Source organism: Eptatretus burgeri, chromosome 17 (genome assembly GCF_056783735.1).
Source record: "Eptatretus burgeri isolate ZD-2024b chromosome 17, Ebu_testis_v1, whole genome shotgun sequence".
Taxonomy (NCBI): domain Eukaryota; kingdom Metazoa; phylum Chordata; class Myxini; order Myxiniformes; family Myxinidae; genus Eptatretus; species Eptatretus burgeri.
In genome coordinates, this window is record NC_140977.1 from 51,688,636 (window position 1) to 51,712,620 (window position 23,985).

At 43.8% G+C, this 23,985-nt stretch overlaps 1 protein-coding gene across 2 annotated transcripts in view; it reads left to right on the forward strand.

The window, feature by feature from the left end:
- The window catches only part of LOC147010090 (protein FAM200C-like), a 527,036-nt gene that overhangs the window by 121,502 nt on the left and 381,549 nt on the right, over positions 1-23,985 (forward strand). The window lies entirely within an intron of this gene.

A 23,985-nucleotide genomic window follows, 5' to 3' on the forward strand; every position in this document is an offset into this window, starting at 1 on the left:
GTGGTTGTACAGCTTCGGACCTGGTTGAGGTTCCGGTAGGCCCCTAGGCCGATAGAAGATAAGGCTACCCGTTGGGCTGCACAGCTGATTTTCGACAACCTATTTCGGGAACAAAGCAGATGAGCAAGAGTGGATTGACAATTCCCGTGAATATTGAACACATTCATTTGCGCTACTTATGGATTTCCAAGTTCAGGTTCTATCTCAAAAGAGTCGTAGAACTCAGTCTCAAAACCAGGGTATGAGGGTGGTGCTTGGGCCACCATCACCTTTTTAGCAGTATTCCTCTTTAGACAAGAAACAATCAATGCCGGCATTGTAATTGTTGCACATCTAACAAGCACCACTGCAATGATGATCCACAATAACCCAATGGAAATCCAATGCAATAGGGTAGTTCCCCAACCTCCAAAAATCCCTTCAAACCAGGAATAAAGCCCATCTTTCGTAAAATAATTGTGATACTTGGCTCCTTCTTGCGTAATCTTGTCAGCTATGTTTGTGATTTTCTCCGAGTTATCAGGGATATAAGTACAACACTCAGAGTTAATTACAGCACACGTTCCTCCTTGAGCCGCGAGAATGAGGTCGAGCGCAACTCGGTTTTGCATTGAAACTGCACATAGGGCGACGACCTCCGAGTTGATATCAACCATGCCTAGAGCAGTTTTATTTGCCAATAATTCAAGCGAAGCAGCTAACTCTGCCAATCCCGCAGACGTTTGTCCAACACCGTAGTGAGGGATTAAAATCATGAAGAACAGTTCAGTTGACGTGAAACCCCGTTTACCCCGTTTCAAATGCTCAAAAGGTGACTTAGATAACAAGCGCATATGTGGCAAAATAAATGACAAGAAACAAGATCCACTCCAATTAACTGGAAGCCATGGGTATGCTCGATTTCCACACACGAAATAGGTATTATTTAAAGCGACTTGTGGTCCCATCGTGTGATTTTCATAAACATAATGACTGCATTCAGAATTCCCTAATCTTCTTTCTCCCCATGCCTCTTGTACCAAGCATAGTTCGGGTTTTTCTGTTTCCCGTTCAACCATAAAATGTGGAGGCATTTTACTTAAATTAAAATTTGGCCAAAACCAGTTACTGAAATTTCGTTGGCGGAGGAAATTTCCATTTCCATTGGTAACGATGTGGTCGTCAAGGTTATTATCTTGTTTATCCCAGTTTCTTTCCTTTGCCCAGTACCCACACCATTCACTCAGATTAAATGGTATAGCCAGAAGCGGTATCCCAGTAACTGCTGAATGAGGTATCTTAGTACAAACCCAGCAATTGGTTTTATTAAAAGCTTTCGCGTGTTTACGAGAAAGAGCCAGATAAGTGTTTATTCCATGTGGTGAACCCACTCTGCTCGTTAAGCTTCTTCGGTCTCTGAATGCCCAAGGCTTAGTTTGGTGGGTAGTCTGATAGGCCCATCTCCAAAGAACATGCAAATAATGTTGATCACAGACAGTACTTATCGGTTTAACAGACCAAGTACACATTGCACCACCTGCATTTAGTAGTACAAATAATCCTGCAACGGAAAGAATCATTAAAGTTATCAGGAAGCAATGTTCTCCTCGGGTTCTTTTCTGCCGTGTGCCAGTTTGCAGTGTGTGGCATGGATCCATGTTGCTCTTCCTTTACACTTCACAGCTGTATGGGTAGTTAGCAGTATTTGAAATGGCCCACACCAACGTGCCTGAAGAGAGTTCTTCCGTTTGTAAATTTTCACATAAACAAAGTCTCCGGGTTTGAAGTTGTGATGATCAGATGTGGCTGGTTCTGGCAGAGCTTGTTTCACCTGTGCATAAAAAGTTCTTACAGCATCATTCAGAGAGACACAGAACGTAAGCAACGTGTCGTCCATTTGCTGCACGTTCATGTCTTTTATAGTCAAAGGAGGTGAGTTAGGTAATCTCATTGGTCTTCCCATCAGAATCTCATGCGGAGATAAGCCAGTGTTTCGATTTGCGGTAGATCTCATAGTCATGAGAGCAATTGGCAGAGCATCTGGCCATTTTAATCCAGTTTGTTCACAAATCTTGGCCAGTTTATTCTTTAGGAATCCATTTTGCCTCTCTACTGCCCCCGCAGATTGCGGACGATGCGGGCAGTCGAAATGTTGCTTGATTTGCAATACGCGACACAATTCTTTCACCACTTCGGCTGTGAAATGAGTACCTTGGTCACTGGAGATCCTACAAGGTATTCCAAACCTACAGATGAAATCCTTCATCAACAGTTTAACCACAGTAATGGCATCTGCTTTCCGACAGGGGTAAGCCTCAACCCATTTGGTGAACAAATCGACGATGACTAACGCAAATTCAAAACCGCAGCATTTTGGTAACTGGACAAAATCCATCTGGATATGAACAAAAGGTCCGAATGGAATTGGATGACCCCCTGGGGCCATCTCCACCCCTCTTGCTGGGTTATGTTTTTGGCAAATATGACATGTCTTACAATACTGTTCTGCAATTGGACTAAACCCCGGGGCAAACCACTGTCTCCCAATTGAAGCACTCATGCCCCCTTTGCTAGTATGCCCGGCCCCATGTGCCAATCGGGCGAGCCAAGGTAATAGAGCTCTTGGTGCCACCACACGACCATCAGATGATCTCCATAATTTGGATTCATTTTCGAATTCACATCCAGCCAGTATCCACAAATCTCGTTCTTTAGCACTGACAGCTGTCTGCAAAGTGTTTATATCGTCAATGGTCGGCGTTGCCTCTTGTCTCAAAACACATTGTGATATTAAAAGAGCTCTGGTGTGGGCAGCAGATTTTGCAGCTGCATCTGCCCTGGCCTTTCCCCGTGAGACGTCATCAGATCTCCCAGTGTGGGCGTCACATTTTACCACTGCAATTTGGTGAGGCAGAAGTATTGCTTCCAGCAGATTCGCAATCCATGCTCCATTCCTCACCTGCGCACCTGATGATGTTATAAAACCCCTTTCGCGCCAGAGTGCTCCGAATTCGTGTACAGCACCAAAGGCATAGCCGGAGTCAGTGTAGATTGTCAATATTTGGCCTTTGGCTAAATGGCATGCACGAGTGAGGGTGAACAGTTCTGCCTGCTGCGCAGAACAGCTCTCAGCCAATCTCCCGCTTTCGATTACTTCGTGATCAGAGCAAACGGCGTAGCCTGTTAATAAATATCCATCAGGTGCACGCGATGATGAGCCGTCGATATATAGAACCAATTCAGAATTTTGGATTGGTGTGTCTCTCAAGTCAGGACGGGGTTGACACGTGTGGGCGATTATCTCTTCACAATTGTGAGGATCACCATCTTGTACTCCTGGCAACAAACTAGCAGGATTCAGCGGTGCGCATCTCCTAATCGTAATGTTCGTGGGTGCTGTGAGTGAGAGTTCGTATGTCGTTGCTCTTGAAGCCGACAAATGTTGTGTTTTCGTTTTTAACAATACAGCTGTCACTGCATGCGGTACCAGGAGAACCAAAGTGTTTCCCGCAACGAGCGCTTCTGTCGCCTGCACCGCGAGCGAAGCGGCTGCTACTGCCTTGAGACAAGGGGGGAATCCTTGCGCTACCGGATCCAATTTAGTACTATAATATGCAACAGGCCGTAATTTATTTCCGTGCTTCTGTGTCAGCACAGATTGTGCGAATCTCTGTCTCTCACATGCGTACAAATGGAAAGGTTTTTCATAGTTTGGTAAACCCAGAGCGGGAGCCGAAGAAAGAGCTTGCTTTAACGTTACAAAAGCCTTGTCTGCATGTTGTGTCCATGCAAGTGGGCTGGGTGCGTTTGCCAAACCAATGTCCACCAGGGGGCGCACTAAGGCCGCATAATCTGGTATCCACTGTCTGCAATAGCCAGTCATTCCGAGGAAAGACCTCATCTGTTTAGCAGTAATTGGCTTAGGCAGGTTTAATATTGCCGCTATACGTTCAGGGGAGATGCGTCTTGTATCTCCCTTCAGAATATGCCCCAAATATTTCACTTCTTCTTGGCAAAATTGCAATTTAGCTCTCGATGCTTTGTGTCCTTTCCTGGCTAAGGCCCTCAACAGTGTCAATGTATCTCGTTCGCATGTGTCTTTTGACGCTGAACAGATCAGCAGGTCGTCAACATATTGAATCAGTGTGGATCCACAAGGGAAAACTACATCATCCAAGTCGTCTTTGAGGGCCCTCGAGAATAATGTTGGACTTTCACAATACCCCTGGGGCAATACAGTCCAAGTGTATTGCTTTCCCTGGTAGGTGAATGCAAACAGAAACTGTACTTCTTGGGCTATTGGTATACTAAAAAAAGCTGAACAAAGATCCACAACACTAAAATAGGTAGTGTTACTTGGGATGCTTGATAGAATGGTAGTTGGATTTGCAATTACAGGAAAAGCTGGAATTACCGCATCATTCACTGCCCTCAAATCCTGTACGAATCTCCACGTTGGCTTTCCAGGTTTTCTCACAGGTAAGATCGGTGTATTACATTGACTGACAGTGGGAATAATTATCCCTTGTTTCAATAGCGCTTCCACTATGGGAGCAATTCCTACCTCTGCTTCTGGAGACAAAGGGTATTGTGGTTTTCGAGGCAGTTTCTTTTTTGGATCTATAGTGATCTTGATTGGATTCATACTTTTAATTTGGCCGACATCGTTGGCATGTGTTGCCCACAGACAAGTCGGGACTTGTTCGAGTATTTCAGGTAATTTTCCTGACCCATTTAATTCTGAGAGATCGACCACCTCGAACACAGCTTTTGCTGATCCTTGACATTCTGTCTAACAGAATCCCTGTTCCCCGATCTTCCAAAGTCCGTTTACTTGGCTCGATTCCATCAAAGTCGCTTGTGATGCTTTTTCAAAGAGGTTACCATGTGACCAATGTCCGTTTCTTGGTAACCTTCTGCAATCGCTAAAGTAACATGTGGTGTAACACTGGACGGTTGGTTCCACAATTTTAATTGTTCCTGCGTGAGATGCACCTCCAGGCCAATCCCTTGCTTCCCAATCCGAATTGTTCCCAACACTAAGTCAAAGGTCTGGTGTAATTTCGAGAGTGTTTCACTCGCATAGACGTTATCTTTTCCCTTGATGTTGCAATCTGCAATGCAATGTAGTCGAGTCTGTAAGTACCGTCTGTCCATGCCGTGTTTACTCACCCAATCGAGCACCTCGGGTACGTTTCTCTCCAAATGTGATAAATATTCCTGCAAATGGTTAAATGCTTCACAATTAATTACAGTCCATTGATATACAAGATTTTCTGTATTTTCCTGTAATAAATTCATCATAGTTATGTGTGATTCGTGAGGTATTTCTAAATATACACCCTCAGGGGTACACTTAATTGAACAATTCAGCTTGCATAACAGATCTCTCCCCAACAGATTAATTGGTATATCAGTTGCCATCAAAAATTCATGGTTTGCAGACAATGGTCCAATTTCCACCCGGAGCTGCTCTGTCAGTGGAATGGTACTAGCAACTCCTGACATTCCCACAACTTTTACTCGTTCTTGCGATAACGGGGCGTCTGGGAAATCATTCCTTCTGAGCGCAGATTTGGTTGCTCCTGTGTCGACTAAGAAAGGAATCTCTTGGCCTTCAATTTTCAAAGTCAATTTCGGTTCATCACATGGTTTCAAAGTCAGGAAGGGTAACTCAGACGAAGTCGCTTCTTTTCTTTGTCATAAAACGAATGGGTTTTGGGTTTGAAATGAACCTTGAGATGGAGGAGGAAGAAATGAGGGTGGAGGAGGAGGGAACGAGGCTGGAGGAGGAGGAGGAGGAGGAGGGAATTCGGTTTGAGGTGCAGTGGGTTGAAATGAACCAGCTTGCTCAAACTGTGTTCCCCATCTTTCCTGCTGTCTATAATATGGATTTTCATTCACTGGAGGCGTGGAGTGTCTGCGAGTTTCATCTCTGTATTGCGCCGCTGGTCTCTGTTCTACCGGTTCATGCGAACTATAAGTTCGACTGTTTCTACGATTTCGGCATTCGTTAGCCCAGTGTCCTTGTTTTCCGCATGTATAACAGAAATCTCTGCGCTGGTCTCTGTATTTTGGTCTCTGACGGTAATAGATTTGCCCTCGGTTTTGTGCATTATATCTCACATTCCTTCCCCTGGGGCATTCACCTTGACCTTGAACCTGGGATAGCATTAATGTTGATTCATTTTCCTCGTCAGAACGATGTTTCAACAATGAATTACAATGCGTTACATATTCCATCAAGTCTTTCACTTCCTTTAATTCCCAACCAATACATACTCGCTTTATTTCATTTTGTAATTTGGCCGTCAAACCATTAAGGTATACATGAGCAAATGGTACCCCCTCTTCTTTCAGTCCAGAGTGACATTGGTATACACCCCGAAAACGCTCTAAGAACTCCAATGGGTCCTCGCCAGCGTGTTGCCTGCACATCTGTATTTTTGCCCAGTCGGTCTTAAGTGTTACCACCTCTGTGACAGCGTCAATGAGGGTGTCAATATGTTCTTTGAGCTCCTCCCTGTCTCCAGGAGCTTCATCTGGCCATGCAGCGACCTGTTTCAATTGTCGGAGTAACCCCTCTGGTACCACTAATTTTAATAATATTTCCATGTCCATATATGTTGGCTGATGGCATGCCACCACCACGCGTAGTTCCGCCTGGAATTTTTTTGGGTTCTCTCGTATCTTCGGCATCTCATTTACGATGGCTCTTAATTCAGAGCCCCACGGATGATATATTGCTTGTACCTCCCTTGCACCCGGGTAATCTCGCAATGGAAATGCGCCTATGAGTGCCTCATCATCTCCGTCCTTCGCGGTCTCTGGCATTATTTTTTTTGATCGAGTTTGTATTTTACCCTTGTCAGCAAGAGGAACTTTATTTTTGCTTTGTGTTCTTGTTTCTTTCTTAATTACTCGCCTGGCTCCCCATTGAGCCTCTCCTTGCCCTGTGGCATCATCTCCCTCTGTCTCTCCCGCTTCTTCGTCCTCGAGCGGTTGTGCTATCGGAACTGTGCACTCTGGCCATGTATCTGAGTCTTCTTCTTCATCCTCAAATCTGACAGCCACTGCTCGCTGTCTCTTGGTTTTATTTTCAAGTCTCACCAGCATTTGCTTCGTTAATTGGTCTAGCTGACCCTTCAGGTTTAACAACCGTGCCTTTTCGTCTCTGTCATGACATTCCTTCATCCAATTTATATAAACGCTCCAGTTCACCTGCTTCTGGACCTTTTTGTCACTATTTTCACTTCCAGTACTTTTCTTAAATTGTCTAAACACTCGTGATCGAACGTTCCATTCTCAGGGAAGGGTAATCGACTATTTTTGGTCCAATTGCACCATTTCCCCATGTCTCTCACAGCTTCAGGCCCATACTTATCAAACATAATTCTTGCACATGTACCTCTCCGTGGTTTTTGAATACAATTTTCCTCGGTATACACAATTTCCTTCCTTTTACAATTTCTATTTCCCATCTCTAAAATCACACAAATCACAACCGCTAAATTCACTCTAAAATCACAGAATAAAATAAATCGCACCCTTGGAGAACCCTCCCTGCTTACCTTCGCTCAAGCACTTGTCGTTCCTCCAGGCACTGCCTCCGGCAGATTAACCACCTCCGGTCACGAGCGCCGCACAACGCCGATTCGAATCCGTGTCACTGGCACCAACTGACGCGGATTTCTACCCTCGAACCGCGTCGTGATCGAAAGGATTCTTTAGATTGTTGAGGGATCTTGACCTCCTCGAGGATTCAACGTCTAGCCGACTCAGTGTTGCATGTATCGGGATAAAATAAACCACAGAAGTCCAGTAATAATCAATGTCCACAAGGAGTTCTTTCTTCTGTACCATTTATTTGCTGTCCCTCAGATCATCCCCCCCTCCCCATATATCCATTCCATTTTATAAGCAGAGAGGGCTTTTGATCGCAAGAACAGAATGCACAGCTTATCAGCCCAGTCACCTTGTACTTTCAGAAACCCAAGCAATGTCCAAAGTGTCAAAGAAAGACAAGATTATAAGTAGGTGGTAGGCCTTAACAACTAAATAGTAGAACAGTAGAGGAAAAACACAAACACTTTGACCTACTCAGACTGAGGCAAAGGTTTCTTGTCTAGAGAGTAATAATTTCCCCAACACAGGGTATATAAAGTTGATTAAATAATAATAGTAATAAAATAATAAATAAAACATTTACCTCCAAAAGATTGAATTTTGTGTCAAGTTCATCCAGACGGAGGTTTAAACTGGAACAGGTTGGAAATGAATCAACATTCCATGGAACTTCAAAATCATCCCATTCATGCTTGTGAAATTCATTGGTTTCATAACCAACCATCATGTTGTTTGGTTTGTTTTTAATGCAGGAAATAAAAGCAGGGTAAAATTAACACCAAGTTGTCTCTGCTTATAAAAGTTTGTAAATAAGTATATCTCTTACCTCTCACATAACTTCTCATCCAGGGTGTTTTAGTCAATCCTTTGTTGTATTATCTTCCCAGCTCAGGGGAAACTTAAAGGATGGGATAGGCCTTCAAAACACTTCATCATCTCATTATGTAGTTCCCTTTGAACTGATTGAAGTTCTGTAAGGGTCTCATTCATATTCTGCCATTCTTTCTTCATGATATTCATTGGCTTCATTTTCAACATCAGCCATCAACTTTGTTATTGGGGAGAGCCTGTCAGAAAAAAAAAAACAATAATTATTAATCGTCTCGTGATTTGGTTCTTATCTGTATAAAACAACATATAATTAATCGGTTTAAACATAACTTACCTCTTCTCTTGTGAACATGAGTGAAAATAACCTACAAGGTCAAAATACTCCTCCACTGACATCCTTTGAATGAAGCAAACCAGACTTTGAATTGCAATAAATAAGACAAGTTGATGATATCACAGAAATGAGAGAACAATGGTTTGTTTGCCTGTGAAATTCAGGTGTGTCTCTCAAAGGAAGGGATTAACATTCTTCATCTGATTAAATGCTTTAAAGTAACGTTTGAGTTCGAGAGGTTGGTATTTTTTGCCTCAGGCAAGGGAAGATGATTTTGCGGGTGATACATTGTCACGCAGGTTGAATTGTATTAAAATACTCTTTGAAGATATTAATGCTACAAGTAATTATGATTGTAATAACCTGCTCTTTTCAAATAAGAATAAAAAAAGTTATTGGTAAATTTAAAGATGAATTAGGTGAAAATATACTAAGTGAATATGGAGGTGTTAGAGCAAACGCATATGCTTATAAATATTTAACGAGAGGGTTAAATGAATTCAAATGTGAAAAGAAACTTAAAGGACTAAAAAATAGCATATTAAAAGAGACAATGAACTTTCAACATTGCCTTGAATGTATATGGAAGAGAAAAGATGTTTATCGAGAGTTGAATCTTATTAGAAATTATAAACATGAAATATTCTCAGAGACTATTAGTAAGAAAGCTCAAACAGCATTTGATGATAAAATATATATAACGAGTGATGGAATAAATACATTACCTTGTGGGTTTAAAGTATAAGTATTAATAAAAATGGGTTTGGGATTTTTAACAGGTTACTGCTGCCTTTTTTAACTGATGAATAAATTAAGTTATTCTCCTAAAATAAAACACAAACAAATATTTATAGGATCTCTATTTGATGACACAATTTGGTTAAAGAAAGGATCACATGAAAGGAAGGTGAAGCCCAGCCCCGCAGAGAATCTAGTGTGGAAATGGAGGTGTTTGATGAAGTAATGTGTTCCAGTTTGAAAAGGAGAAATATAATTGAGTGTAAGCAAGCGAATATTGCGACTTTGAGAAATGGGGCACATTACTACGTCAATCCCTCCCTTTCGACACGACTCACACTGATATAGGGATTCCTTTAGTGATGTGGCCTTTACAGAGTTGCGATTACTGTGGAATCTTTAGAAAAATGATCATTGATTATATCGGACATACGAGCAACCAAGAGGAAACTAATAAAAAAATCTCAAGACATGGAAGAGAAATGGGGAAAAGGTGGATATAATTGTTCCAATTTTGCACATGGGTATTACCCTCCCTTTAATATCAGGAAAAGACCTCCCCACATTGAAATTGGGGATAAAACGAAAGGATTCATTTGTCTGGTTAGTTTTAAAAAAAACCCAAATAGCCGACGAAGGAACTGCTGTGGCTGTTCCAATGGGAAACTACTTGTCGATAATTACATAGAAGTAGGATCTCCCCAACCCTTGTATATTAAGGAACTTCTGAATCAGAAATGGGTAGAGTTGGGAAAATATATGACTTATCCTTGAAGGAAGAAGTAGTATTGAATGGTGCATATTACATCTGTGGATACAGGGTATACTATTGGCTTCCTTTAAGTTGGACAGAATCTTGTTACTTGGGGTATGTAATACCTCACGTGTTTGATGAGTCAGCCGCACTTTGAAAATCCTCATCGAAAATCCTTTGAAAAATGTTTCTGAGCTAGAAGAAAATTTAAAAATAATGTGGCATGATATTCAATGGGAATGACTATTTTGGGATTTGCTGTTATGGCAGACTCACTGGAGAAACTAGCTATTGATACCCTGGATAGCCTAGCCTCGATGATGTTACAGCGGAAACGGTTGCTATCAGAACAACGGCGTTACAAAACCGTATGGTTTTAGATTTATTGCTGGCTGAGAAAGGAGGTGCTTGTGCAGTGGTTGGATCTGAATGTTGTACCTATAATAGATAATTCTGAAAATATTACAAGCTTAGCTTTAAAAATATGCGAAGAAAGTGCGAAATATCATGATTGCTTGGAGCCTGGGTGAGGCATTGGCTTATGGTTGAAGAGTATATTTGGAGAATGGGGAGCCCAGATTCTCCATTATTTGTTTATCAGATTAGTAATTGGTGCTTGTAATAGTATTAGTAGTTGCTTGCTTGAAAGCTTTGACATCAGATTGCTTTCAGAAATTGACTAGTTCTGTGATGGTACTTAAAAATGAACCACGTGAAGACTTTTCTGTCCAGGATCACTATGATAATTTGGATTATTATGTGGAAGGGGAAATTAAACAATTAAATCAAATCCAAATCCCACAAGTAGATTATGATGTTGTGGGAATCCTCGGGGCACAAGAAGGAATGATAAACAATTGGGTGTAATGCTGTGCTTGGTGTTGTGGGGAAAATATATTATTGATGGACTAAATGTTCATACATTCTAAAGTGTTAAACAAAACTGTTTAATAGCCATTAATGGCATTCAGTAAGATAATTTATGGTGCATACAAACTATTAAATTGAATCATTGCACCCACTGTGTTTAAAATTCAACTTTGATTTTGTCTGGTTTGGAGTGATGAAAATAGTTGAGCTGTACGATTTTGTACGTACGTCTGTACGATTTTGTCTCATCAAGATTTAACATACTTCTACTGAAAGATTGGATTAAGGAGTGAACCCACATTTGGGTGATTGGGCATTCATGTCGTGATCACAGCACAACCCCCTCCCTGAGGAGGTGGAATGAGCAAATTAAAAAAAAAGCCACTGAAGAGAAGGTTGGACAAGCCTAAGACAGGTGAGGCAAAAAGCTGAGTCCACCATGAATGGTACCTGCCTGTGGGTGCAACGCAGACAACACTCACGAACTTTGCTCTGCAAATACATCTTGGTCTTACCGTTTAGGTGAGACCCACAACGAGGACCCTGAGGGTCCATATGGCGATTCACCTGCAACTCAGTGTCGGGCCCAAGCTTCATACGTATGGGGCCTGCCTTCTCTATGGCTCAGGAAGTGACTTGACTATGGTGGCCATTGAGCACTGCTCTCTCTATGTCGTGGCCCACTTGCACTTCTGGCCTTTGATGGCATGCTTTTGCAGCTCGTGACAGCTGCTGGTGACCAGGCCTAGAAGTGGGTGGCTTAATTGTTGGAAACATGCTCATCAGCTGGGCTGAAGTACTGTTGGGATGTCTTCCTCCTGCATCCTTCTCCTCTGGACACCCACTGCCGATTAATGTGGGTGAACTTGGGTAAAAGAGCTCTTTTCTCCTCTTGGAATGGGGTATGGTAGAGTATGGCTAAAATTTATTTAAATTGTCCAAGACAGAATAAAAGGGGGGATGTGGAAGTTAAATAATTAATCCCATCTTGTGAAATGTGTATAATATGCTACATCAACAATTTATGGCCATATAAGGTGATAAGAAAGCTTTTTGGATCACATGATTATCGCAAAGCATTGGTGTTCTGTATTAATCATGCTGAAACAAGTTTTTTTCTTTGTGGCTTTGGCGCTCTGTTCACAAATTATGTACTCATTTCTTATTATGTGCTTTCAAATGCTTTAAAATAATATGGAGGTATAAAATCTGTTGTATTGTATTGTAATTGGCAAAAGTCATTTTGTCACCATATAAAGACTTGTTCGCCAGAAAGCATCATGTGTAAAGGCACTACCTGACGTGGAGGATAAAGCTTTAAAATACTTGCAGCATAAAACATGCTTATCAGGTCCTTGGCAAAGGAGCAAAGGCAGACCTTATTAAGCTTGCAAATGTGGATCACCCTCAGCATGTGAGTTTCTTTTGCTCATCTCAATGTTTGCTTGTAAATGACAAACCACATGTGAGTAGGGGTAGAATCCCTGCTCAAACATACTGTGACCTTGAGAGATCCATATAACTGTGTAACATATCTTTAAGAAACTTAGGACCATTGATATCTTGGTTGCCTTTCTCAAGGTTGTTTCATTATTAGTCCATGCTGAGTCAAATGAAATGTGTACCCCTCTCTTTTCTTTGCTGTGCTGATACTTTAAAATATATATCCCTTTCAAGAACAGCCCTTTGATTTCCATATATAAACGGAAGATTAGAATTTATTATATGCTCTCAAGATTACTTTAATGTATATATATATATATATATATATATATATATATATATATATATATATATATATATATATATATATATACATATATACACTTGATAATGGATCATTACATATTGATGGTTGTTTTATAATGAATAGATATAGTGTGCAAATTAACTGTGTAACAATATAATATTTTCTTTGTTCCACTTGGTTGGCAAGTCAAATTAAATAAACCCTGTCTAAAGACAGCTTTGCTTGGCAACAGAGAGACAGAGAGAACAAGCCGGTAGGCGACATGGCTGCTCGCTCTAGATGGAAAGCTGGCCGACGCGACTCGCCGATATTTATGTACATGCTATTAATCAGTTTAGCACAATAAATATGATTATCACAGCCCTCTTAGTTTGCGCCCAGAAACCCGCCTTGTGAAATTTCAGGCATGTTTCCAAAGAGAGTCTAACAAATGGCAGCCCTGGTAATTCCATTTATCTATTCACTGAAGATTTTATTTTTTTATACAATGCTGTAAGACATTCTCCTTGGGCACAAAAAAACAGGTCCCTCGGAGGTCCAGTTTCGGAGATATTGATTTTTTTGTAAAGTCCACAATAAGTGTACGATGTACGAGAAAGTATTTTAGCTGTTGCCGAGCAACGGAGGTGTGCATAGCAACCATTCATTTTTGTGTCCATGCTAGCCACATTGTACACATTTCACCCAAGTTTCATCAAAATCAGACCCTTTCTCTTAGAGATATTCACAATTCACCGTTTCTGAAATGTTCGACATGTACTCGCCCAAAACCTATCTCCTCCTACAAATATTTTTTGTTCGGGCTGCAAATTGGCATGAAGGGAGCTAGATAGATTGCGCACAGAACTCTAAGCTTCGATTTTTCGATTTTTTTTTTGATTTTTTTTCGATTTTCTGACCAATTTAAAGGGCCGTTGCTATGCCGTTGCCAGGGCCTGGGGTCCCATATTCGAATGCACACGATTCCTAGAAATATTGGTCCTACCTACCAAATTTCATTGGAATCGGTTGAGTGGTTTAGCCCCTTGGCTTGACCAAAGTTTCGCAGACAGACAGACAGATGGAAATGTCCAGAATATGGGTGCTCTAAGAGCAGCCAATACTTAATTCTAAGGAATGAATGCATACAATATGCTGAATAACAATTTTGCAAGGAAGTAAAACTTTAGGGATCACATATTATCACACAGCTCTGGAATGCAGGGTATTGTTACAAGGCATACATTATGCAATAGTCGTGAGGAAGGAGGGCTGTAAAGCCATGCAAATGACTGATAAACTTGGGAATAAGACCAGAAGAATTTGCTTCGATATGCTGAAACAGGGTCTTGTTTAAATGACTGGATAACACATCCGTTGTTTACCCCTAAGGCAATACAACTCCTTGATAACGTTCTGTTTGTCTCTTATCAGAATGTGACCATCTGGGATTGGTCGAAACATTTCCATATGGTTTGATCACCCTCCCTATTTCTCTTCTCTACATAAGAAACTCTCTTTGAAACATCCAGCCAAAAATACATCACGTTACATTGATTGTCTTCCTCCATGTGCATGTACAAAATAAATAATTCAACCTGTATTGTGACTAGAGTTACTTAATCAAGGTTTTGAGTTTTCTCCCACAATGGCACCACAGAAGCTGGCACTACAGACACCATCTGAAGCGACTACATCTGCTAGGATCGCTGCACCCGAATATCGTGCTACCTTTGCGGTGATTTAATTGCCCCAGATAGAGAAACGTGCTCTCGACACCCAACCTTTATCCATCAATTTGGCATGGCCGAGTGGAACCATAAGCAGGATGTCAGCGAGTCTGACCGGACAAAACCAGTGGGGTACAACCTCCCGTCTCTCAATGGCATACTGTGTCTGGAGAAAATAGATCAAGCAGGTTTGGAAATAATAGGTCTTTTTCGAAAGGCACGTAGTTACAGAAGATTGCAGTGTCACACAGAAAAAGTCTTAGCCACAAGCACTCAAAATCCCCTTATACATGCAACTTTACCACTAAACACCGACATTGGCCCCACATTCATTCCGGGAAATAAGACAAGAAAGGTTGACAGAAAGAGGACGAATAAGAGGTCGGGACATGTTGGTGACCACTTTCTCACCTGCACATCAGCCGATTGGCTCATGTGGATCGCAACATGAACTGGGGGGGGGGGAGGAAATGGAGAAAGAGGACAATGCAGTGCAGCATGTTGAGAGAGATACAAGTGTATGCAATGTATGCAAGAGAGGAAACTGAGGGTGTGAATCAGTAGCCACCCTAACGGGTCAAGGAACAATTGTTGAAGCTCTGTGCCCTGATTGGTCAATAGGCAATCGTTGAAGCTCTTTTGTGTGTCTCAAGTAAACAAATTAGAAGTAGCGATAGGAGAAAGATTGTGTAAGTCAGTGGGTTTGGCCTGTCACGTCGAGGGAACCCCTGCTGCCTGTCCATCCTTGGCCTCATGGCAGCAGCCTGCTCATTCGGACAGAAGTTCGTCCTCGCAATGGTTCGTCCTTTGTATGAACTCCTTCTCTTGGCACAGCTTGTCGTATGTCATCCCCAGATGTGAAGCACCATAGATGTATGAAATTCTGAGGCTTTTGTGGTTCTTGGTATGATAATGTGGAGCCATGGGGAGGGGTCGATGCTGGCTCGATATCTCCCCAGGTCATGTCAGGTATGAGAGCATGCACCGGAGCAACGCGTCGCTGCGTCAACTTTCCGCCGGTACTCCAGGGGCCTTTGTCTGGCCATCCCCCAGGCAGATGCCTGGCCCATCCCCATCTGCTTGAGATGCTTATTAACCTGCTGCAACCATGAGGCACATGGTTGGCACATTGGCCTCCTCCAATCATGAAGCTCCCTCGCTGAGAGAATCTGGTGAGCAGGATCGGCATCAGGAAAACAAGCCACGTGTCCACACAGCCGCAGCTGATGCTCTCGCACTATGCAGGTAACAAATCTCATTTGAGTATCTCTCAGCAACCGCTCGTTGGACACAAAGTCCAACCAGTAATTAACGAGGATTCTCTGAAGAGACCTGATACCAAAGGAATTAAGTCGTCTCACATCCAGAGAGCAAGAATGGTGGCACCAAGGACCTAAAGATTCAGACTTTCATCCTCCTGCACAGGAACCGGCAGTACCACGCCCCATGATCCAGTGATCCCATGACTCTCCAGGACCAACCCAGATGCCTGTTTTGACCTCTGGCTCATAGCCAGCAAAGACATGAATATCACTGCCAAGGCAAGTCAATCTCTCCACGACCTCAACATCCTCACCACAAACAGGAACAGACAGGATAGCAGCATCCAAGATGTCATTGAAAGCCTGGATCTTCGTTTTGACCCAGGAAATTCATAATCCCAATGGCTCCAACTCCTCATTCAACACCTCAAGGGCCCCCAAAAAGATATCTAGAGTCTCCACAAAGATGACTGCATCATCTGCGAAATCAAGGTCAGAGATCTTGGCATTCCCAAACGATGCACCGCAGCTTGATCTCTCCGACATCCTCCCTAGAATCCAGTCCATACAAGTGCTGAAAAGTGTGAGGGCCAGTACACACCCCTGATGTACTCCAGTAATAACTGGAAATAAGTCAGAGATGGTATCACCACATCTCACAGCACTCTCAGTACAAAAGTATATTTCAGACATGAGATCGATCAGTTTTGGTGGCACCCCACGAAGATGAAGAATCCTCCAGAGGGCATCCCGATTCACTGAATCAAATGCTTCACAGAGATCAACAGAAGCTGCAAGCAGCCACTGCCGAAACTCTCGTCTGCGTTCGGTGAGGACCCAAAGGGCAAGGACACGGTCAATCGTTGACCTATTTGGTGGAAAGCCTGACTGCTCTTTATGCTGGTACTCAAGCAGATGGTGGCGAACCCCATCAATAATTATCCAAGCAAAGGCCTTACCCAGCACTGAGAGCAGCGTCACCCCTCGGTAGTTGTTAGTCTTGGTGATCACCCTTCCCACAGAGGGACAACAAGGCCCCTCTTCCAGTCAGTTGGGATGATGCCTGTGTTCCAGACAGAGCACAGAACTGCATGCAATGACAGCATTTCCACCGGCCTGGAGAAGTTGAGCATGGATGCAACAGATCCCAGAAGCTTTACCCCATTTCAACCGGTTTCACCGCAGCCTGTGTTTCCACAAACGAAGGTGGACCACAGTTGAATGGAGGGTCAGCAATAGGGATCGTAACACCCCTGACATCCAACTCGACAGCTGGTGAATCAGCCTGGTACAGCCGCTCAAAGTAAGTGGCCCAGCGAGCCTTCACTTTGGACTGCTCTGTCAAGAGCCTACCACCCTCCGTTCCGAGGGATGGGCTTGGTGGAACGTAATGCGCAAATTCCCCTGTAAGCAGGATGAGAATCACCTGACCACAGGTGATGCTTTACCCCCTCACAGATTCCTTGCACATAGGCTTCCTTGTCCACCCTTAGTGCACGTACAGTTTTACACTTCAGCTCCCTGAAAAGCTCAGATCTGCCATTCAGCCTGGCCCTGCGACTCTGGTCAATGGCATGCAGTGTCCCTTGAGAGACAAAATTCTTCTTCGCTCTACACTGAGTATCAAGACATAGTTTTCAAGACAGTCCCCCGCAGCCATGGCCCATTTAGGGTTTAAGGGCCTTGGCCCATTGTCGTTCACTTCCCACCCTCCTCCACACTCCAACGCATTTCAGGTGTTGACCACCTTGGCGCAGAGTTGATTGACTGAAACTCAGGACCATCGAAGTGAATGTCTGTAGCAGTTTGGGACCGTGAGCCATATCTATATTAATTCACTTGTGGTTCCCTGCGACGAACGCTGACCCGGCACCCAGATCCAGTCCATCGGATCTGCACAAATGGTGTGGCGGGCAAGACCATCTACCCAGAACAGTGCAGGGCAAGGTGCTCACTGAGATTGATGGCCAGCGGCGTCTACCATGCAACGACCTTGCGGGTAACCACATGCGGCTCGGCCAACCCAGGTCAGGAATCTGAGGTTGGCGATGGAATGCCCGTCGTCGACCCCCACAGACTCCCATGAGAGAGCCATGCCACACTCAGTGATTCGCAATCACTGTGGAGAAATCCTGGCGGAGGAGAGTCGGACCCTTGTCAATGGGGCATCCCTTTATAAGACTTCGTGGTAGTGCCACAGGTCTTATAGGAGGGATCCATCCCAATGAGCCTGGCCTTACCATGGACTGGTCACTCCATGCAGTAGACCGGTCCAAGGGAGGCGGGCTGCCGCTCGAGATACCACATTACTCGTGGTTGGCTTCAGCCAGTCTGAAGTCACCATGAGCACTACGGATATGTCGAAAAGGGTGGCTTCATGAGCGAAGGTCACTCCAGTGCTCTTTGACCTTCGTGTGGCACTCTCTCATTGGAGTGCACCCAGTCCTTTCCTTCTTCATAGCTGCTGGGTCTTGAATGACTTTGATTTGTAATATATCATCATTCTTTGTCATGTAAGGTGTGTGCTTTGTGTGCATGGTTGCGCTGAGGAAAGGTGCAGGGAAGGAGAGGGGTTAAGAGGGATGGGGAGAGAGATTAGAAGGGATAGAAGAAAAGGAATTTAGGAAGGAAAGAATTACAAAGGGAGGGATTCCGACCTGCTATACACACAAAACGCATTTCTCTGTCCCTGATAGGAGGGGAAAGGTAATCTAACTAAACAGAACTGCAATGGGAATATCGAAACTCGGAATCCCTCATGTATTGAGTGCAACTCCCCGGGTTTTTCTAAAACAGCAGCACTATCCACTCCTCTGTACCAGACTCATCCCGAGTCTGCTGGCTCCTGCACATGGTAGGTGTAGTTCCGTTCACAATTACCTGCCCTATCAGATCCCTGAGTGACATTTTTTGAACAACAAAAGTTTCCTACATCTCACCAATAATGAAAACTATTGTGTTGTACAACTATTCCTACACATCCACACGACGCACATATCTACACAGTTCTAAATTTAATTCTAAATACAACCAGGTAGGTTCAACACTATACATATACTTTGTACACTTCCAAACTGGTCCATCACCCTGGTCTTTGGCAGTGTCTTTCAGCGGATCTTTGACAGCAGGATGGCATAGCCATATCAATGGTTATTGGTCCATGGTGTCAAAGACAGTCCTTTGGGAAGGCATGGACAAAGGGGGCAGGCAACAGGCGGGGCAACAGACAAGGCACAACATCCATCCATGGGACCAAACTCTGTACAGAGCATCGGTGCTGCTGAATCAGTCTCTTGGGCTATTGGGCACAATCCTGGATGGGTCACCACTCCGACACAGGACACTCAAATGGCTCAATCATCCCAGCCCGCTGGTACTCATTTTGCTGACCTCAGAGGGATGACAAGCTGAGTCAACCCCACCTGGTATTAATTCAATGGCCAAGCAGGATTTAAACTCAGGATCCTAGGATCCCAAACCAGACACCCGAACCATTAGGCCAACACCAGGCATCGCACATAAAAGCATGGCAAAGCCAAGCAAGGCAAATGGCAAACTGGCAAACCTGGCGGGCAGGTTGTACTTGTTCTCGTCGTGGGGGGCAGGGACTCACAGTGGCAGCAGATCAGGTGGCCGACTTCAGCCCTAACCGATCTGTCCTACTAACCCCTCTACATTATCCCCTACACCCTTTAGTCTCTCTAACCTAACTCTCTAAGCCATGCTAACTAATCTATCCCTCCTGAGCCAACTCGTACCTCTAACTATCCTATCTCCTGGAAAGAAAATCAAAACACACACGGTGGTGAACCTTATGAGGTGGTGAGGCACCACAAAGTTTGCTGGTGGAGTAGCTCGATTGGGGATGGGAGGAGGAGGGAGGGGGGAGCGTGGTTATCCCTAAACTAAAAATTTGGGAAACAAAGGGTCCACGCAAAATCCAATTGCCCAACTCCGTTACTCCAGCAGCCACAGACATCCAAAAATCTTCCCAAGGGGGAGCATCCCAACTCTCTCCTAATTTCAATAAAAATCCATTTCACTTCTATCATTATACCCCACCCCACAGTGGGTCTATGCAACCAATTTACCCATCATCCGACACGTTGGTGCTTCATCACATTAGGGCCCGGCTCCTAAATTTTCCTTCTGTGCCTCCGCACAATATCGTGGCTGGGCAGTGTGGCTCCACCTGCAGGTCTGCCCAACTGCGGACTCCGCTCATGGCACCCTGGGCCACTGAGGCCACCACTGAGCTTACCTGCTCCATTTCCAAATCATGGGGTGAGCTCTCTCCGGCTTCCACGCCCCCACCCCCTCGGTTCCCTCGCTATGACAATCGGCACTCTGGGTCCATGCTCCTGGGTACTCGCCTTCAATTTAACGTGCCCCTCTGGGTTCACAGCCTATTCATGGCCAGTAGGCTCTCGACGCCCACTATTCCCTTCACGACCACACCTACCATCAGCGAGCAACACTCCCAGCCCATCAATTTACAATTGCACCTTTGCAAAACACCACTTTTCTCACCCACAGGACCAACCGTAGAATGACATCCTGTTCCAAAACATCTGAACCCTCTCTAATCTAACACCAATGCAGTTGAGGTTTCATCTACACAGGGGAGTGTACGCTGCTCCACTCAAGAACCCTCCTTGTACCATCATCGCTTAACCATCATCGCAAAAAAAGAAATTGCCACACACCTCATTCACACCTTATACACATTCCTCCATTCATCCCTCAAGTGTGAGGACCACGAGGAAGAATTAGGAAGAAGCAAATCTATAGTCTTCCAATTGTAAAAAATAACTAAAACCATCACGAATCCCACTAATCTTGAAAAGTCTCAGTTCCACTCCATCTGCCTTTCAGTTCCTAATAGTGGGGCAACTTAGCATAACAATTGTGCATTTTGTGAGGAAAGCACCAAATTTGGCACACTAGTAGCCTAACATATTATGAACAGATTTGGACATTGGGCCATCTCAAATTCAGCCGCTGATGGCTGTGGCAGCCATTTTCCACTGCCATCAAAAATTTTGAGATGGCCCAATATCCAAATCTGTTCATAATATGATAGGCTACTAGTGTGCCAAATTTGGTGCTTTCCTTATAAAATGCACAATTGTTATGCTATATTTAGCTAAGTTGCCCCACTATAATGTCCTCTACATTAATCGTACCCTCTGGGCCACGTGGTTCCCCCACTGACCCAGGTCCATCCTCTGTGCCGACGCATGCATGCCAGGAAAACGTTACACCATACTCCTTGCCACACCTGACATGCCACTCATGCCGCGAACCCCCTGTGGTGCTTACTCACGGGGCTCGTGTGGAGCACATGTTGTGCCCCTCGAGCCACCACTCACAGCCGCGGTGATCATGCCCACCTGAGCTGTGCTTCCAGCATGACGCTCGCACAACACGTCCTGTGCGCCATATTTCACACTGTGGCCCACTCCTGCACGCCTAGCGGTCTGACGTGCACACTATCCTGGGTCCTCATGTGACACCCACCTACAATCTCGATGTTTCCAGCTAATCCTCCAGTTAGCACTGGAAACGCCATGCAAATTTGCCACAGCTCCTTTTCTCCAAAGCTCTTTGGGAATGCCTTTGGTTCCCCAGTTTGCCATACTATTCTGTCCTTTTTAGCTCACCTGGACTTTCGGCAGGTGGGCTTATGCAATCGAGCAGCGTCCATAGGTGAGTGAGTGAGTAAGTCAGTCAGTGAGTCAATCAGTAAACACTTCAGTCATTATCGCTTGAACCAAACACACGATTTTGATTAAACTTGGCCACGAGCTTCATATCTGATGCCTAACAAAGGTGTATTGACCGCATCAAAATCTGTGCTCATTAAGGGTGTCCATAAGGGGGGTGGGATTTGACCCCCCAAAATAAGTATTTGTTCTCTTCTCCAAAACTACACACCTGATGTCGATGAAACTTGACCACAACCTTCATCACCCATGCTGTACCAAAGTATATCAACCGCATCAAAATCTGCACTCAAAGTAAATCAAGCCAAAAAAGGTGTCTCCAGGGAGGGCTGGTTTGACCCCCCAAAATAGATATTTTCTCTCTTCCCTGAAACTACACACACGATTTCAATGAAACTTGACTACAACCTTCATCACCCATGATGGACCAAAGTTTGTTCACGACATTAAAAAAAAATTTAAGGTCCAAGGGTATGTGTGTGTGGGGGGGGGGCGGGGGGGGTTGAGTGATTGTTGCTCCTGATCCAGGTGAGCTTCAGGACATGCAGTCCTATTTTTCATCAAAAAAAAGTTATTATATGGTATATATATGTATATATATATATATGTATATATATATATATATATATATATATATATATATATATATATATATATATATATATATATATATATATCGTTTTATAGCTGCGTAAGACATTTTCTGGATTCAAAAGTTCCAGGACGTACAATAGTGAATGGACCGCTGAGCACATTTTCTGACTCACGAAGCACAAAAAGTTGTTTATGCACAAAAAACATATATATCACAAAAAGTTAGGAAGAGAAGGTGAGTTATCATGGACACCCTGAACAAATTACAAATTCCTGCTCGAATGCCCAGTGGCATTGCATCGGTGGTACAGCCATGCCTCAGTAATGATGCAATTCGTTCTGCTGAATTCAGAGTGGAGTCCAACATGCATTTGCTAACAACTGGATGGTGGAAAGATGCTACATCACGCGAATGGAACGTATCAAAGGACCAGCTACTTACTGTGTACAGTAATCACAATGGTGGAATTATCAGCAAACCCTGTCCCTGCCCCTTTCCTTTTCGATCAACCATATACCAAAAACATTACTCACCAAAAACCAATATTTCACAGCAATGGCATTGCTATAGTGCTCCCCTGTACATTCCCATGCTCTCAGCAGCCATTGGAATTGAACCACATTTTCACTTCGATTTGTTGCTGCACCTTTATCATGACTGTCCTCTGTTTTCCCTGATTGCAGGAATAGTAAATACAGTACTCCACTAATTAAAGTTTTCTCTCTTCCCCGTCATCTCACTTCACTCATACTGATTTTATGCAATTTGTGTTTCTTAACTTTTCTTGCTACTAAACTGGCTCGACCTGTTTGATACATTGTCTGCACATAAATGTATTCTTGTCTTGTTACTTTAGCAACTAGAAGCAATGAAACGTGTCTGAGTCCCTTCATGACGCTGTTTACCTTCAGGATCATCATCTGGTATCTTGCCAGTTTGGTTTAGTATATCCAAGTCATACGTACTGGCAGTAAATGAGCTTGCCTGGGTGCCTTCGCCCACTTGTCCCCTTCGGGTATGATAGCGGTGACCAATGAGTCAACTGAGATTTGCATCTATTTCGATTTCGGTTGCAATTCGGTTTCTGTAGCTTAAATTTTTGTTTTTTTGAAATGAGAACGTGTTGCGAATTGTCTGCCCATTGCGCAACCCCTAACCTTTGTTGTCTCCTTTCGAAAGGTTGCTAAATCAAGCCAGGAAGCCCTCTCTGTCCCATTTAAGAAGCCAAGGAACTCTATTTAACCTGACCGGGAGGATTTGAGATCAGAATTACATTCTCCTCGGTGGACTGCCAACCCCACCTTCCCTGCCTTGGAATTTAAGGTGGCTTTTGCTCGCCTAATATCCTGTCAATAAAGACATGGCATTTCCTGAGGACACCCATGGCTCTATGGATGTCCCACGACATGCTGAATGAAAGTACCACCAGTTAATCCGGTACTGCTTGTTCCCTATTCACAGCCAACCTGTATAACAGCAGGCCTTCCCCATACCCATCACCGCTGGACCTGTCTGACTGGATATGATCACTCCCAACTGGATTGTTTGTTGCTCTTATATTATTTTTATACCTTATGATTCAGTTTGGAGAGAAGGTCTGTGGAGAGTATTGGAACACTGAGATTCCATTTAAAATAGTAAGAGGTTACACAAATGGGAATGTAGCGACAATATGTACGGGGGAAAGTTGGGTGAGTTCTTTGAAACAAAGACAGGAGGGAGTTACACAAGGATGTGTTATCTCACCGCAATTGCTTAACATTGTATTACGGTTATGGGCGTAGATGGATAAATTTCATCGGAAAGTTAGG